Raw genomic sequence first — 18,707 nt, 5'->3', positions numbered from 1 at the left:
TGCCGCTCATCTTCGTACCATCTGCAAACTTTGACCAACTACTCATGCTCCCAACTCCACATCGTCTATATAAATTGTGAATAATTGCAACCCCAACACTGATCCCTGAGGCACAGCACTCAGCACTGATTGCCAGCCAGGATTGCACTCATTTATACCCACTCTTTGCTTCCCGTTAGTCAACCAATCTTTTATCCATGCCAATACTTCAGCCGTAAAGCCATCCATCTTTATCTTATGCAGCAGCCTACTATGTGGCACCCTGTCAAAGCCTTTTTGAAACCTAGATACACCACATCCACTGCGCCCTCGTTGTGTATCTTGCTCGTAATGTCTTCGTAGATTTCCAAAAGACTTGTTAAGCATGATCTGCCCTTCATGCATCCTCGCTGCATCTGTGCAATGGGCCGATTTCTATCAAAATGCCTTGCTATTTCTTCCTTGATAATACAGTCAAGGCATCTTCTCCACTACTCAGATTAATTTAACTGGTTTGTAATTCCCCAACTTTTATCTACCTGCCTTTCAAAACAATGGCGTCCCATTTGCTGTTTTTCAATCTGCTGGGACTGCCCCAGAGTTCAGCAATTTTTTTAAAATTACCACAAGTGCCCTTGTTATTTCTCCCGCTATCTTTTTAGTACCATGGGATACATTCCATCAGGGCCAGGGGATTCGTCTACACATAGCTACATTAGCTTGCCCAACGCTACCTCCTCTGTAATAATGATTGTTCACAAGTCCTCACCTACCCTCATCACTTTGGTAAAAACAAGGACTGCAGATGCTGAAAACCAGATTCTAGATTAGAGTGGTGCTGGTAAAGCACAACAGTTCAGGGTATTCCTGATGAAAGGCTTTTGCTCGAAACGTTGACTTTTCTGCTCCTCAGATGCTGCCTGAACTGCTGTGCTTTACCAACGCCACTCTAATCTAGAATCTTCATCTCTTCATCGATCACTGGCATGTTATTAGTGTTGTTCACTAAGTAGACTGATACAAAATACCTGTTCAATGCCTCAGCCATTTCACCATATCCTTTAACTAAATTCTCCTTCTTATCCTCTCAAGGACCAACATTTAAGTTAGCCACTCATTTTCATTTTATATATTTAGGGAATCATCTGCTATCTGTCTTCATATACTGTGCTAGTTTATTTTTATCTCGTGTTCTATCCTACTTTTCTTTATAGCTCTTTTCGTGGCTTTCTGTTGACCTTTAATCTTTTCCCAATCTTCTAGGTTCCTGCTGTTCTTGGCCACTTTGCATTCCATCTCTTTCAATTTGATAACCTTGCGTATTTGCTTAGACACCCACGGCAGACATCCCCTTTTCTTGCAGTCTTTCCTTTTCACTGAATATACTTTTGCTTAGGACTTTGAAAAAATCCTTTGAAAATCCTCCACTGCTCGTCAACTCTCACCATAAAGTATTTGTTTCCAGTCGACCTTTGCCAAGTCCTCCCTCTATTCTGTTGTAGTCTCCTTCGTTTAAGCACAGGACCCTGGTATTGAATTTTATCTTCACATCTCCATCTATATTTTAAATTTAAACATACTGTGATCATTCCTGCCAAGTTGATTCCTAACTATGAGGTCATTAATTATTCCTGTCTCATTACACGGGATGGAATCTAGCATAGCTTGCTCCTCATTGTGCGTTTTTTAATTTTAGACTTGAAAGCATTTCCAAGTTGTCAAACCCAGACTCTTCGGATTCTCTGCTTTTAAGACTGCTATGAAAGAAAAACAAGGACAGCATAACCTTGTTAAAGGAGTAGCATTAGCACAACACTACACTTGGGACGTCATCAAAAATGTTTCTGAAAATCCAAATTCACTGCATATATTGCTTCGCCATAATTTATTTCGCAGTCGGATTCTTAAATATGATTCGCCATTAGTAATTTAATATTGACTTGATCCATGTTCATTACTTTCAAATTAACATAATTCTCAAAGTTCCCTGACAAAGCATTCTTTCTAATAGACTCTTGTATAGTCCTGACAGCTTCTTTGGTGCTAAGCAGACTGTAATTCCCTGCTGTCTCCCTGCTTCCTTTAGAAATATTGGGGTTACATTTGCTGCTCTCAAATCTGTCAATTCAATCATCAGGAATTTGGAAGACGGCAATCAAAGTATTCATTATTCCCATGGCTAACTCCTTTAGGAATCAGAGATATAGATTATCATTCCATGGGGATTTATCAGATTTCAGAACAAATAATTTCTGCAAAACTACTTATTTAGTGATTTGATTGTATTTTCTTTCTTTCACAGGAGACCTAGAATTGTTTGGAAGCATTTTTTAAAAAAAAAACCCGATCATGAAGGCAGACTGAAGTAGATGCTTCATAGTCTGCCATTTTCCTGTTCTCCATTCGTTGGTTTTGGACTGTAAGGAAGCTACAATTATTTTCTCCAACATTTAACCTTGGTATATTGTACATTGAGAAGATTTTACATTTCACGCTTGTTAATGTGCTCTTCCAAAACCCATTACTTCCTGTCTTAAGCTGTTCAATGATTGACCTTCCACAGCCATACAATCACAGAAGCATCGACTCTGTACGATCAAAAATACAGCACGATCTATCTTGTTCCAAATTTCATACATCAGTCCCATAGCCATGAATGGTATGACACTTCAAGTGCTTGTCCAAATAACTTTTAATGGTTGTGAGGTGACCCGTGATAACTTCCCCCCGTAGGAAGTGCATTCCAGATCACATGACCCTCTGGGTGAAAAAGAATCCCTGAATCATCTCTAAACCTCAAATCCTTCCCTTTAAAAGTGTGCTCCCCTGTTCTTGGCCATTTGACTAAAAGGAACAGCTGCTGTCCTTCTATCCTGTCCATGTCCCTCGTAATCTTATACTTCTGAATCACGTCCCCCTCAGCCTTCTCTCATTCAAAATAAACAACCTGAGCTTATCGAGCCTCTCTCCATAGCTGATATGCTCCATCATTGGAAGCATCCAGGTGAATCTCTGCACCCCCTCCAGAATAATCACATACTTCCTGTAATGTGGCTCCAAGAACTCCACACAGTATTCCATATTGACCTCTCCAAAGTGTTACATAGATCTTGTAATCTATGCCTCGATGAGTAAATGTTATGCCTACTGCTTCAATTTACTTCTTACGTTACCTTTTATTCTCCTGCATCACATTCAAGAATGTGTGGAAAAGCTCCCTATGAGCTTTATTGTGTGCTACAATTCATTGTGTATTCCCCATTTAGTTCCTTCTTCCAAAGTGCATCATCTCAGTTATCAGAGTTACATTCCATCTGACATTGATCCACCCATCTGACCATTCCATCTGTATCTTACTGTAACATAAGACTTTCCTCCTCACTGCCAACCACCCGGTCAATCTTTGTATCAAACACAGACTTACTTATCACACTCCCACTCTCCCTCTACATTCACACCTGTACAATTTATGAATACCACAAGTAATAAGGGACACAGAACTGATCACTGTGGTATACCAGGGGACACCGGACTCCAGTCACACAAACAGCCTTCTACCACCACCTACTTTGTGCAAAATTTTCTTTAACACTGATCTGAAACACACTGGTGTATAGTTCCCTCCTCTATCTCTACAACCCTTCCAGTCCTCGGACACCTCACCTGTGACCAGATTATGTTTAAACATTTGCATCAGCGCCTTTCATCCCTTGTCTCCAACAGCAGCCTGAGATGTAACTGATCTGGACATGGGCATTGGTCCAATTTTATACCAGCCAATACATCAGTCCCTGCTCACATCTTACAACAATCTGTATAAGAGCTTCCCTGTGCATCTTCTTGAATTCTGTACCTGCCTCCTCCTTTTCCCAAGTAAACAGACGTGAAGTTCTCATATAACAATCAAGCAGCGTCTCCAGTTTCACACACAAATTTCTGCCTTTTTCCCAGACCAAGTCTCCTCAGCAGACCATTGTGCCATCTGAGGGATTAATCTGGAGAATGCCCATTCAGTATATGTGATCAGTGTATTTTACTTAGATCACGACATCAAAATTGTACAGGTACAGTCTCCCCAACTCTCTGTGTTACTAGTGCAGAATGTCTTTACTTCTAGTAGGAGCAAATCACTGCAGAAGCTGAATCTGTACTGTAACCAATACTTGCTAAAGATCACAGTTAGTCAGACAGCATTCGTAAAGAGAGAGCAATCTAACACTTTGAGTCTAGTTGATTCTTCATCGTCTGTATTCGGATTCCCTTTAAATGACGGCTTTTAAAGGGACACAGCACTGAAACCTGTGGCACACCAGCGTACACCGGTCTTCAGTCACACAGGCAACCGTCCACCACCACCTATGTTCTCCAATAGTTTCTCTAATGCTTACCTTCCCCTGTTTGAATATGCTCCTACCAATATACTTTGCTTTAATGTTTTCTGCTAACTTACTGTATGCTGATTAAAACTCGTCCTGAATATCTGACTGTACCACATGCACTGATTCGCCATTGTTTACAAATACAAGAGATATCTTCCAGAAAAAAATTATAACTTCCCTTTCATAAGTGCAGAACAATTCACTTGAAATTTGCTATAACTTTCTCAGTGTCCAATAAGATCTTCGTTACAATAGGTTGCAACAGATTCCCTACTGTGGATGACAACTAACTGGCCTGTGGTCTTCCACACTCCCACTTGTTCCCTTCGTAAATCATTTGAATGCATTTATAACCTTCCGAAGTGAATACAGAGAAATACAGTGGTCCCAAATTGCAATCAATATGTATATTGCTGTTTTCTCTGAAATTTCAGTTTGAATTATATCTGGTCTGTCAGACTTATCAATCCTCATCGCAGTTCTGTTTCCAAATATCATCTCGTAACTGTATATGAATTATTTTAGTCTTTAGTTACAAAGGTCCCGTGGTGACTTCGTATTTCTGGGAGATTTTCTGGATCTTCCTCTTTGAAGACAGATGCAATGTCACTGTTTCGTCTCCTTGTCTCCTTTCGTTCTCTGCAATAAATTATCATATCCACACATTCGTTGTGACCCACTTGATCTTGATTTTATTTTCCTTTCAAGTATGAACAGACGCTTTTCCCCAGTATTTACAATTAAAAAAGAAAATCACAGCAAAGGAACAGGCCCTTCAGCCCTCCAAGTCTGTGTCGATTCAGATCCTCTATCTAAATCTGTCGCCTATTTTCTAATGGTTTGTATCCCTCTGCTTCCTCATATTAAATGACGCTATCATCCCCTCCTCTACTACCTCCGCTGCAACTCATTCCAGCCACCCACCACCCTCTGCGCAAAGAACTTGTCGAGCATATCTCCAATAAACTTTTCCCCTTTCATCTTGAGTTCATGACCCCTAGTAACTGAGTCCCTCACTCTGGGAATAAGCTTCTTGCTATCCACCCTGTTTACATCTCTCATGATTTTGTAGACCTCAATCATGTCCTCCCTCAACCTCCGTCTTTCTAATGAAAATAATCCTAATCTATCAAACCTCTCTTTATATTTCATTCTCTCCATACTAGGCAACATTCTGGTGAAACTCCTCTGCCCTCTTTCCAAAGCATTCAGATCATTTCAGTAATGTGGCAACCAGAACTGTCTGCAGTGTTCTGCATGAGGCCGAACCAAAGTACTATACAACTGTGATATGGCCTGCCTACCCTTGTAAGCAATAGGTTCCAACAGATTCACTCCTGTGGGTGACGAGTTAACTGGTCTGTGGTTCTCCACTTCCTAAATTGTAAGAATGCAGGAAGGAAAATATGCTGTATGCCTTCTTGATCATTCTATCGACCTGCCACTTTTAGCGAACAATGGACCTGAACACCCAGATCTCTCTGTACATCAATTTTCCCCAGGGCTTTTTCCAGTTACTGTATAATACGTTCTCGAATTGGATCTTCCAAAATGCATCACCTCACATCTGCCTTTTTCCCACCCAACTCTCCAATCTATCTACATTCAGCTGTGTTTTCTGACAGTCCCCTCAACTTTCTGCTACTCTACAATCATAGTGTCATCTGCAAACTTGCTAATCAGACCACCCACAGCTTCCATAAGATCATGTAAGTACATCGCAACAAACAGTGGTCCCAGCAGGGATCCCTGTGAAATACCACACAGAACAGTTGTCCATTTTGAGAAACTCCATTCTATTACTACTCTCTGTCTCCTGTTGCCCAGCCAGTTCTCTAATCCATCTAGCTAGTACACCCTGGACGCCTTGCGACCTTACCTTTTCCATCAGTCTATCTCATCAAACGTCTTACTAACGTCCATGTATATGATATCAACAGCCCTTTCTCCAATATCAACTTTATCATTCCTCAAATAATTCTATTATGTTTGCTAAGATGTGACCTTCCCTGCACAAATCATGGAAGGTCTTGTGTGGAGTCCGACTTGTTTTACCCTGGAGTCATACTGGTTTTATTTCCCAAACAGGACTTTATAAAATGCCACAATGATTGGCTGCGTACAAATTGAATGTTGTTTTGAAGGAAATACATCTTTCCACAAATATAAATCTGCAAACGCAAATTAAGTCCCCAGATTTATATGTGTGACAGTGCGAGAGATGCGGAGTGTGTGTGTGGGGGAGGGGGGGGGGGGGGAGCGGGGGGGGGGGGGGGTGCGGGTGTGTATGTTTGTGTCCGTCTGTGAGAGAAAGAGGGTGTGTGTGTGTATGTTTAAGGATGAGAGTGAGAGCCTGTGCTCACGTTAAGACACAGACAGATTTGGCAGATCCCTTTCCCTGCACACACCCAGTCCCTGGATTCAGAGCTTCCATGCTGTGCAGCCTCTGCTCCATCTGTTGTTCATGTTACAGACCCTGATGCTGTAACTACAGTCCCATGCTCCATCCAGAGTTGGGTCACCAAATCCTCTGGTGTCCCTGAATGTCTGAGGCAGCTCACAGCACAACCTCCAGCAAACCATCCCCAGCCACTCCACTAAATTTTCAATAATAGGAGACAACCAGATTTCCCTCCACTAAAAGTGAGATATCCACTCCATTATAATTATACTTCAGGGTCCTCCTTGTGTTTCTGACCACGTGATCAGCTAAAAGGGACAAACACAGGCGTTCAGTGGACAGGCAAAGACCAAGTTTTAAAGACATGAGTCAAAGATGCTGAAACTCCCTGTTCAACATGGAGCACGACGTGGGACACACCGAGAAGTGAACAGCTGCCCTGCACACACACACACCTCTTCATGAAGCACCTCAAGGGACACACCAGGAAGTGAACAACAGCCCAACACACACTCCCCGTCCATGGAGTAACACATGGGACACAGCGGGAAGTGAACAATAGCCTGACACACACAATTACATTATTTCTGAACTTCATAATGCCAGTATTCGATACAATCCACAACCAAAAACCAAGGCGAGGGAAAGATGCAGATGGACAGAGACATTCACATTAGCGATAGAAACGGACAATTCAGACAGAAAACAGAGCATGTTGTTGAAATATGAGGAACAAACAAGGGAGTGGGTCTATCTGGAGCAGTGAGACCTTGGCGGGTCAGGTCACAAGAATGAGAACATTGAATAAAGGCATTGCCAGATCAGCTGACCAAATTTGTTCCACTAAATTCTGAATCTGCCTCACAGAATAAACGCAGAAACAATTGAACTGCGACAAGTAGACAAGCCAGCATGGAGAGCAGCACAGCTTATGACAGTGCATTGCTCAGTAAGGTGGACTATCTACCCAGCATGGAGAGCTGTGCAGACTATCCCAGTTCATTGCTCAGTAAGGTGGACTATCTGGCCAGCATGTGGAGCTGTGCAGACCATGCTAGTGTATTGCTCGGTAAGGTGGACTATCTGGCCAGCATGGAGAGCTGTGCAGACTATCCCAGTTCATTGCTCAGTAAGGTGAACTATCTGGCCAGCATGTGGAGCTGTGCAGACTATGCTAGTGTATTGCTCAGTAAGCTGGACCAGCTGTCCAGCATAGCAGTATTGTAAAGCTTTGCCAGTATATTGCTGCCACATTTGCACTACGCAACTGACTCACACGGGACAATTTACCGCCTATATTGCGAATGACAGTAAATAGGCTCCCACAAAATAATGTCTCTGTATCTTCATGCATCAGTTCAAGGCAAGGGGTTTTATGTGTGCGTGTGTGTGGTTCTGGGGCAGTGTTAGATGTGAAAATCATTGTCTAAGAGAGTGCACACATGGAAATCAGTTCAAATGTGAACACCTGTTAGGGCTTGGTATAATGGACAGAGAGAGATGGTTCATGGGCAGCTGTTAATGACGTGCTTGAGAATATTAAAGTAAAGGCATTGCCGGACCAAATAGCATTATAGATCAGCACGCACAGGAATGATGGATGGATGGGGAGTTCTGTGTGATATCAGATATGAGCTGTGGAGTATTGACGCAGATTTGTTTCTGCGAGTTTGCAGCTGTGAGTGTCAGCAACCGACGAATGTCATCTTTAAGACTGTATTTCACAGCTTATGGTTCAAATAGCAGATGGGATGAGCCAGTGAAGTATATGTTGGATTTATCAGTAGTTATAATTAGGAATGGTCAGGATGTAGTGTCAGGAATTGGCTCATGGCCAAAGGGATCACCACTGTTGTCATTTGTCTATTTCAGCTTCAGATGTTGGCCAGGGATGAGATGGAGACAGAGGAAGGAAATGCAGTTTGTAACCAGAATAGAAGATAGTGACCTCAATGTTTTCAATATTTAGATAGCAAGTTCAGTGATACAACGAATCATGGTTCACAGCTGAAACTGTGCAGGTTAACATAGCAACCCATGAGTAACACTGCCAGAAGCAAGGAGGGAGAGAGCGATTTAACAATTTAGTAGTAGTTTATCAAATGGATATGTGGATTTAGAGTCCTAGCAGGAACAATATCAGTGGCAAGGATGATACTGTCAAACATGTTTATAGAATTAATGACTGAACATTGAGACTTACCAGATACGCTAACAAAAGCCAGGATTGGATAATAAAAATATTGCATAATGTAAAGTGAATAATTGATCCGCCACGATAATGACCCTCGATCATAATATGTAGAAAGAAACCAAACATCCCTGTATAAACTCCTGTCCATTCTTGGGACATTCCAGTCTAACGTTCTCAGATTGTGATCCATTTATGTAACATTCAGTCTAATGTTCTCAGATTCTGACTCATTGTTGAATCAATCCAGACTCTTGTGCTCAGACTCTGATCTCTCCCCCTGTCTCTCTGGAGCTGCTGATTCCTGTTAACACTGTTGATGATGCTCCCACCATACTGTAGGATAAAACATTGAACGGAACCCACTTATCATTAAAAGATGGAAACCGTTCACTGGGGTAATTGCAACCCATGGAGATGAACATTAATCACAGTCACTGAACAAACAGGTCCAATTAACCCCTTCCTGACATCACTTTTCATATCCCAATAAAAGTGAACATTTCCTCGGAGTGGGTGGAATGGATGGGCGTTGCTTTGGGATGGACCATAAATATTTCAATATTCTTATTGTTTCTTCCGTGTATGTGGGAGTAGTGCCAGAACACTACAGGACTGTGTATATTACATACTGTTTATAAACGGCGACAGTGAAAAAGTAACAGACCCGCTGCATAAGGTGACTGGTGGGGTAATTTCCAGAACCACTAAACCAATGTATATATTTATTGTCCATTTACTTTGTGTAATTTTGCTCCTGGTTTTATGTGCACTGTTGTCAAATTCTTCCATAACCTTGGGACATCATTCAGAGCATCGAGACTGCTGCGCAGGAACAGGAGGAAGCAATTCTGTCCCCATGCCCCTGTTACAAAGGGAAGGCGAGGCCATTCTGCTTCTTGAGCCTGTTATGCAGTAACTATCAGTTGTAAAATACTTACGGAGAAAAATACTCCTAATATAAATTTTAAAGTTTTAAGTTGACTCAGGCCAACTTTGAATGTTTTATGTTGGCACTTTGAAAGCTGCTTTGGAGAAGCTATTGCCGGGAAAGTAGGAGGCCTTCACAAATGAGTTACAGAGTCTAGCGACACAATGCTCCTGCCTATGAGCAGGGTAAGGCTGGTAGGTGTAGGGAATTCTGAATGGCGAGCAGAATTGAGGCTCTGTTCAAGAAAAGGCGGAAGTATATGATTGGTACAGACAGTAGTGATCGAGTGAATCCATCGTGGAGAACCAGGGATGTGGGCTAATAGTCAAGAGGGAAATCAGGAGGGCAAAATGGGGACATAAGATATCTTTCGAAAATAGGGTAAGGGACATTCCAAAGAGATTCTACAACTACATTAAGGTCAAAAGAGTAACCAGGGAGAGAAAAGGACCCATTAAAGATCAGCAATGTTGATCTATGCGTGAAACGACAGAAGTTGGTGAGACACTAAATAAACATTTTGCATCAGTATTTACTGTGGAGTAGGATATGGAAGGTAGAGAACTTGGGGAAATGAATAGTGACATCTTGAAAATTGCTCATATTACAGATGAGGAGCTGGATATTTTAAAATGTATTATTTTGGATAACCCCCTCTGACCTTTTAAGTGACTCTTGGTTAGGCACGTGGATTTTAGTACAATGATGGGCATGAAGGTTAGTCTGACCTTCGAGTTGGCCGGCACAACATCAACAGCTCAAAGGCCTGTACTGTGCTGCACTGTTCTATGATCCATGAACTAATCAGATGTACCCCAGATCTGTTGGGAAGCTAGAGAAGTCATTGTTCAGGCTCTGGCTGAGATATTTGTATCATGGACAGTCACAGGTAAGGTTATGCCATTATTTAAGAACAGTTGGTAAGGAAATGCCAGGAAACTGTAGACAAGTGGGACCAATGTCATTGGTGGGTAAGTTGTTGGATGGGATTCTGAGGGACAGCATTTACTTGTGTTTAGAAATGTAAATTACACACATGACTTTGTGTGTGGAAAAGCGTGTCCCACTAATTTGATTTATCGTTTTGAAGAAGTGACGAATAAGATTGACAGAGGCACAGAAATAGAACTGTGGAATAGAATATAGACTTTAGTAAGGCATTCAAAAAGGGTCCGCATGGTAAACTGGTTAGCATGGTGAGATCACATGGAATACAGGGAGAGTTGGAGGTAATTGGCTCGAAGGAAAATATGCGAAGGAAATGATTGTGAACTGTTATATATTTTTGGACTGGAGTCCTGTGACCAGCAGTGGGCCACAAGGATAGAATGGATTTTGTCATTTTATAATAAATGATTTGGATGTGAATACAGTAGGAATTGTGAGTTTGCAGATAACACCAAAATTAGTGAGGTAGTGGACAGTGAAGATAATTAACTCAGAGTAAACCGGGACGCTGATCAGATAGGCTAAAGGGCCGAGGAGTGGCTGATGGAGTTCATGTTAGACAAACGGAAGATGTAACATTTTGTTGAGGCAAATTGTGTTAGCACTTATAGTTAGTCTCCTGGGAAGTGTTTTTAAACACAGACAGCTGCATAGAAATTATAGAAGCCCTGCAGTGTGGAACCAGGCCATTTGGCCCACCGAGTCCACACTGACCCTCCAGATAACATCCCGAACAACAAACCCAAACGTTACCCGGTAACTCTACATTTCCCATAGACAATCCACCGAACCTGCACATCCCTGGATACTGCGGAGCAATTTAGTGAGGTCACTGAATCTAATCTGGACATTTTTGGCTGTGAGAGGAAAACCAAACACCCAGAGGAAACTCACGCACACACAGGGAGAAAGTGCAAACACCGCACAGAGTATCACCAAAGGGTGAAATCGAACTCAGGTCACTGCGCTGTAAGCCAGTATTGCTATCCACTGCGCCACTCAATGACCAGCTGCGCGAAAAACTGCATCCTCCCACTTTCTCTGGATCTGTCACATCTGTTCAAATGATGTCCAATTCCAGTGCGGTGCTTTTGACAAGCCCTCATTTACCTTCAACTCAGGATTCACATTCTGGTGGACAAGGCCAAAAACTATGACTGACACATTGCCTGCTTTTCTGTCCTCACCCCTTCCGCTTCCTCCCAGATCAAGTCGTCCATGAATGATGCAACATGCAAGACAATTGCTGATCTAAAATAAAACAAGGAGCTGCATATACTGGAGATGGAAAACAAAAGCTGTTCGGATGAAAAATTCCCAAATTAAAAATGTTGACTCACTCTATTCCTTCAGAGGATTAGGAAAAACTGAATTCTGAAATGAATTCCTGATGAAGGGCTTACGACCGAAACATAGACTTTCCTGCTTCATGATGCGCCCTGACGTGCTGTGCTCTTCGAGGAGAAAGTGAGGACTCCAGATGCTGTAGATCAGAGCTGAAAATGTGTTGCTGGAAAAGCGCAGCAGGTCAGGCAGCATCCAAGGAACAGGAGAATCGACATTTCGGGCATAAGCCCTTCTTCAGGAATGAGGAAAGTGTGTCCAGCAGGCTAAGATAAAAGGTAGGGAGGAGGGACATGGGGTAGGGGCGGTGGAAATGCGATAGGAGGAAGCAGGTCAAGGTGAGGGTGATAGGCCGGAGTGGGGTAGGGCCGGAGTGGTCAGGAAGAAGATTGCAAGTTAGGAAGGCGGTGCTGAGTTCGAGAGATTTGACTGAGACAAGGTGGGGGGAGGGAAATGAGGAAACTGGAGAAATCTGAGTTCATCCCTTGTGGTTGGAGGGTTCCTCGGCGGAAGATGAGGCGCTCTTCCTCCAACCGTCGTGTTGCTATAGTCTGGCGATGGAGGAGTCAAAGGACCTGCACGTCCTTGGTGGAGTGGGAGGGGGAGTTGAAGTGTTGAGCCACGGGGTGGTTAGGTTGGTTGGTCCTGGTGCCTCAGAGGTGTTCTCTGAAACGTTCCGCAAGTAGGCAACCTGTCTCCCCAATATAGAGGAGGCCACATCGGGTGCAGCGGATGCAATAGATGATGTGTGTGGAGGTGCAGGTGAATTTGTGGCCGATATGGAAGTATCCCTTGGGGCCCTGGAGGGAAGTAAGGGGGGAGGTGTGGGCGCAAGGTTTGCATTTCTGGCGGTTGCAAGGGAAGGTGCCGGGAGTGGAGGTTGGTTTAGTGGGGGGTGGGGACCTGACGAGGGAGTCACGGAGGGAGTGGTCTTTTCGGAACGCTGATAGGGGAGGGGAGGGAAATATATCCCTGGTGGTGGGGTCCGTTTGGAGGTGGCGGAAATGACGGTGGATGATACACTGTACATGGAGGTTGGTGAGTTGGTAGGTGAGCAACAGTGGGGTTCTGTCCTGGTGGCGGTTGGAGAGGCGGGGCTCAAGGGCGGAGGAGTGGGATGTGGAAGAGATGCAGTGGAGGGCATCGTCGACCACGTCTGGGGGGAAATTGTGGTAGTTGAAAAAGGAGGCCATCCGGGTTGTACGGATTTGGAACTGGTCCTCCTCGGAGCAGATGCGGCGGAGACGAAGGAATTGGCAATATGGGATGGCGTTTTTATAGGGGGCAGGGAGGGAGGAGGTATAGTCTAGGTATCTGTGGGAGTCGGTCGGTTTATAGTAAATGTCCGTGTTGACTCGGTCACCCGAGATAGAAATGGAAAGGTTGAGGAAGTGGAGGGAGGAGTCTGAGACGGTCCAGGTGAATTTGAGGTCGGGGTGGAAGGTGTGGAAGGTGTGGAAGATGAACTGTTCAACCTCCTCGTGGGAGCACGAGGCAGCGTCGATCCAGTCATCTGTGGAGCGGATGAAAAGGTGGGGTATGGTGCCAGTGTAGCTGCGGAAGATGGACTGTTCCACATATCCTACGAAGAGGCAGGCATAGCTGGGGCCCATGTGGGTGCCCATAACTACTCCTTTGGTTTGGAGGATGTGGGAGGATTGGAAAGAGAAGTTGTTCAGGGTGAGGACCAGTTCAGTCAGTCGAAGGAGGGTGTCAGTTTCAGGGTGAGTACCATTTCAGTCCCCCATCACGAAGGATCCAGTCCCTGTACACCTCCATCCCCCATCAGGAAGGATCCAGTCCCTGCACACCTCCATCCCCCATCACGAAGGATCCAGTCCCTGTACAACTCCATCCCCCATCACGAAGGATCCAGTCCCTGTACACCTCCATCCCCCATCACGAAGGACTACGCCCTCCACCTCCTCCATGATTTTAGCTTCCCCGGTCCCCAACGCCTTATCTTCACCATGGACATCCAGTCCCTGTACACCTCCATTCCCCATCACGAAGGACTCAAAGCCCTCCGCTTCTTCCTTTCCCGCCGTACCAACCAGTACCCTTCCAGTGACACCCTACTTCAACTGCCTGAACTGGTCCTCACACTGACCAACTTCTCTTTCCAATCCTCCCACTCCCTCCAAACGAAAGGAGTAGCCATGGGCCCCAGCTATGTCTGGCTCTTCGTAGGATATTTGGAACAGTCCATCTTACGCAGCTACACTGGCATCACCCCCCATCTTTTCCACCACTGCATCGATGACTGTATCGGCGCTGCCTCGTGCTCCCACGAGGAGGTTGAACAGTTCATGCACTTTACCTACACCTTCCACCCCGACCTCAAATTCACCTGGACCGTCTCAGACTCCTCCCTCCACTTCCTAGACATTTCCATTTCTATCTCGGGTGACCGAGTCAACACGGACATTTACTATAAACCGACCGAATCCCACAGCTACCTAGGCTACACCTCCTCTCACCCTGCCCCCTGTAAAAACGCCATCCCATATTCCCAATTCCTTCGTCTCCGCCACATCTGCTCCCAGGAGGACCAGTTCCAAATCCGTACAACCCGGATGGCCTCCTTTTTCAAAGACCACAATTTCCCCCCAGACGTGGTCGACGATGCCCTCCACCGCATCTCTTCCACTGGCCGCTCCTCCGCCCTTGAGCCCCGCCTCTCCAACCGCCACCAGGACAGAACCCCACTGGTCCTCACCTACTAACCCACCAACCTCCATGTACAGTGTATCATCCACCGTCATTTCCGCCACCTCCAAACGGACCCCACCACCAGGGATATATTTCCCTCCCCTCCCCTATCAGCGTTCCGAAAAGACCACTCCCTCCGTGACTCCCTCGTCAGGTCCCCACCCCCCACCAACCCAACCTCTAGTCCTGGAACCTTCCCTTGCAACTGCAAGAAATGCAAACCTTGCGCCCACACCTCCCCCCTTACTTCCCTCCAGGGCCCCAAGGGATGCTTCCATATCCGCCAAAAATTCACCTGCACCTCCACACACATCATCTATTGCATCCGCTGCACCCGATGTGGCCTCCTCTATATTGGGGAGACAGGTCGCCTACTTGCGGAACGTTTCAGAGAACACCTCTGAGGCACCAGGACCAACCAACCTAACCACCCCGTGGCTCAACACTTCAACTCCCCCTCCCACTCCACCAAGGACATGCAGTTCCTTGGACTCCTACATCGCCAGACGATAGCAACACGACGGTTGGAGGAAGAGCGCCTCATCTTCCGCCTAGGAACCCTCCAACCACAAGGGATGAACTCAGATTTCTCCAGTTTCCTCATTTCCCCTCCCCCCACCTTGTTTCAGTCAAATCTCTCGAACTCAGCACCGCCTTCCTAACTTGCAATCTTCTTCCTGACCACTCCGGCCCCACCCCACTCCGGCCTATCACCCTCACCTTGACCTCCTTCCACGTATCGCATTTCCACCGCCCCTACACCAAGTTCCTCCTCCCTACCTTTTATCTTAGCCTGCTGGACGCACATTCCTCATTCCTGAAGAAGGGCTTATGCCCGAAACGTCGATTCTCCTGTTGCTTGGATGCTGCCTGACCCGCTGCGCTTTTCCAGCAACACATTTTCAGCTGTGCTCTTCGAGCGCCAAACATTCGACTTTCTTCCTTCAAATAGTATTGGACCCGTTGAGTTTTGCCTGCAAACGCTTGTATGTCTAATTTCCTGTTTAGAACGTACACATTTTTTCCCTGCAGTATTGACTTTCATACACATCTCCCACCAGTGTTTGCTTATACTTCTTGTTTATAACCTCCAGTCAAATTGTTTCTGCGTAATCTGATTGCTAGTTGAGATGAATGGTAGATTCAGCTAGATCTTTCCTGAAGCCTTTCTTGATATCACAAAACCTCGTTGCACTTTGTTCGAACAATATATGAACTGAAAAGGCAGAGAATGATATGGGTAAGTGCAGGGAAATGGGGTTAATGTGGACGGACATTTTGGTTGGACCAGTTTTGGCTGAATGGCCTGTCTCTGTGCATGAATGTAAATTAATGTGGTTTTGGGTATAGACATAGAGGGTGAAATTGTGCAACAATGTCTTGGAAGGATGTGTTCACAGGTTTTAGAATGCTGAAATATAGACATTTCAATAGCATCCGGCAACATAAGCCAGTATTACCAGGAATGATGGCGAATGGAATATAGTAATGAGTTCAGATGATGGAGAGTTTTGGGTAAGGATTTGTTTAGATTAGATTAGATTAGATTACGTTACATTACAGTGTGGAAACAGGCCCTTCGGCCCAACAAGTCCACACCGACCCGCCGAAGCGTAACCCACCAATACCCCTACATTTACCCCTTACCTAACACTACGGGCAATTTAGCATGGCCAATTCACCTGACCTGCACATCTTTGGACTGTGGGAGAAAACCGGAGCACCCGGAGGAAACCCACGCAGACACGGGGAGAACGTGCAAACTCCACACAGTCAGTCGCCTGAGGTGGGAATTGAACCCGGGTCTCTGGAGCTGTGAGGCAGCAGTGCTAACCACTGTGCCACCGTTCTGCAGCTCTGTACCTGTGAATGGGGTCAGCAGAGTCTTCAACTCCTCGGGCTGAATCTAACAATAATTTATCTTGGAGTGATTTTCATTGAGTGTGACAGGCGGATTATCTGCACGAGGCCGAGCTAGTTTCCTGGTGCTATCATATCGAACTCACCTTATTAACTACCCACCCTAACCCATGGCGTCCCTCTCATTCAATGCTAGCCCGATTCTCCCACCCATCTTGGCTGGAGGTATCCACCATCGCCCGGATGCCCCTGGATATTCCATTATCCCTAGCACTAGTGCCATCTTTAAAAGGAAAATGGGCACTCGATTGAGCTTTCCTCAGTTTGGAGCTGCCATGTACAGTTTACCCAGAGCATCGCAGATAAGGATCAATTACACCACGGTTTTTCAACAGGGTTACAGATATCCTGGTGGATAGGTTAGTGCACCTCTTCACAGAGTGGGCCACACCACCATACCCACCGAGCATGATCCGAGCTCACCACCCAGCTCAGTGCAGTATCTGCGATCTGTAGCAATGTCCAGCAATACAGGACAAACATCAATAACATTCCCCACTCTGCGAGGATAAGGTCATTGTATGCTCTCTGGTCCCTCATGCTAAATGTATTTCTGTTCCAGCACCGAGACCCGAACAAGGCTCATGCTCCACCACTCTCACTCCTGCATGCAGCACCCACCCCTCTCTCTCTGTGTCTCTTGCCTTTGTAATATCCACACAGATTGTAGAATGCTCTGGAGAATGCTGATTATGGAATATTCCAAATAATATTCCAAATAATTCCCAGTTTCAGGAAAATGGTAGTGCCCCAGTGTGTAAAATATTAGGTGAAGGAACAAAGTGTTTCTTTTTAAATCACATGCAACTAAAATCACAATGAGTCCATTCAGCCCTTCAAATGTGCTGTACCATTTAATAAGATAGAGGGTGATCTGACTGTCTTCTGAGCTTCACGTTGCAGGAACTTTCAATCATTTTCAGTCCTCTGGTTTCCTGTCACTGACCAGACGACACTCACGTACTTCCGACCTTGGGTTTCTTCAAGAATGTGTTCGGGAGGCATTTCCCATGGGGACCAACCCTCCAAAAATATATTCCATCAGCTTTTTACTTTCAGACAATGCTTAGCATGCTTCACACAGACCAATCAAAAATGTACTCATATTTTATAGTTATCGATATCTAATCACAATTAGTAATTCTGGTTATTTCGCTTGGGTCACCTTATTGTATTCATCCAAATATAGCATCCAATCAACTGTCTCGCTATAAAATACAATTCCCAGCGAAGTATTTTTTTTCCTCAGTTATTATCTTGACTGTTAACTGAATTGTACCTTTTTTCCTTCTTATCAAAGTTCATATTTTACTTTGACTTTGGCTATTTCTATCTATAGCAGTTACACAGGCTCGTAATCTGTTGGCTGGATGGCTGGCTTGTGATGCAGAGGAAGGCCAACAGCGCAGATTCCACTCCCCACACAGACAGAGATTGCCACGAAGGGGACGCCCTCTCAACTTCATCCTGTCACCCGTGGTGTGATGATCCTTAAGATAAACCATAATTTGTGTTCTCACTAATGAGCAAGTGGTCCTTTGGGACTCTATTCTATCGATGTCAACATTTTAATTTTTCAAAAATATTTTTATTCAGAGAAAATCTTTTTAATGCTTCAGTGAACCAATAAGTACCCAACTGAAAAAACAATACAAATTGAACACAATTACATCCATGTGCATGTACACAAAAAAAAACAAGGTAAATCAACGGACCGAAGAAAAATTTTAAATAATTAAAAAACGAATAGTAGAACTCAGTGTAACAAAACTATAGCTCTCAACCTTCAAGAGCCTTAACTAACACACGTTCATTCGTTCGTAATTCTTCCTCTCTGGACATTAGATTCATTAGTCAAGATCGTCATAGCTATATAAAAGTCCTTATTAGAGTGGCAGATCA

This window comes from Chiloscyllium plagiosum, unplaced genomic scaffold (assembly GCF_037043375.1).
Source record: "Chiloscyllium plagiosum isolate Xiang-an unplaced genomic scaffold, Cpla_swu_hap1 HiC_scaffold_14, whole genome shotgun sequence".
Taxonomy (NCBI): domain Eukaryota; kingdom Metazoa; phylum Chordata; class Chondrichthyes; order Orectolobiformes; family Hemiscylliidae; genus Chiloscyllium; species Chiloscyllium plagiosum.
The sequence above is the reverse complement of the archived record's forward strand: the minus strand, read 5'-3'. Positions refer to the sequence as shown.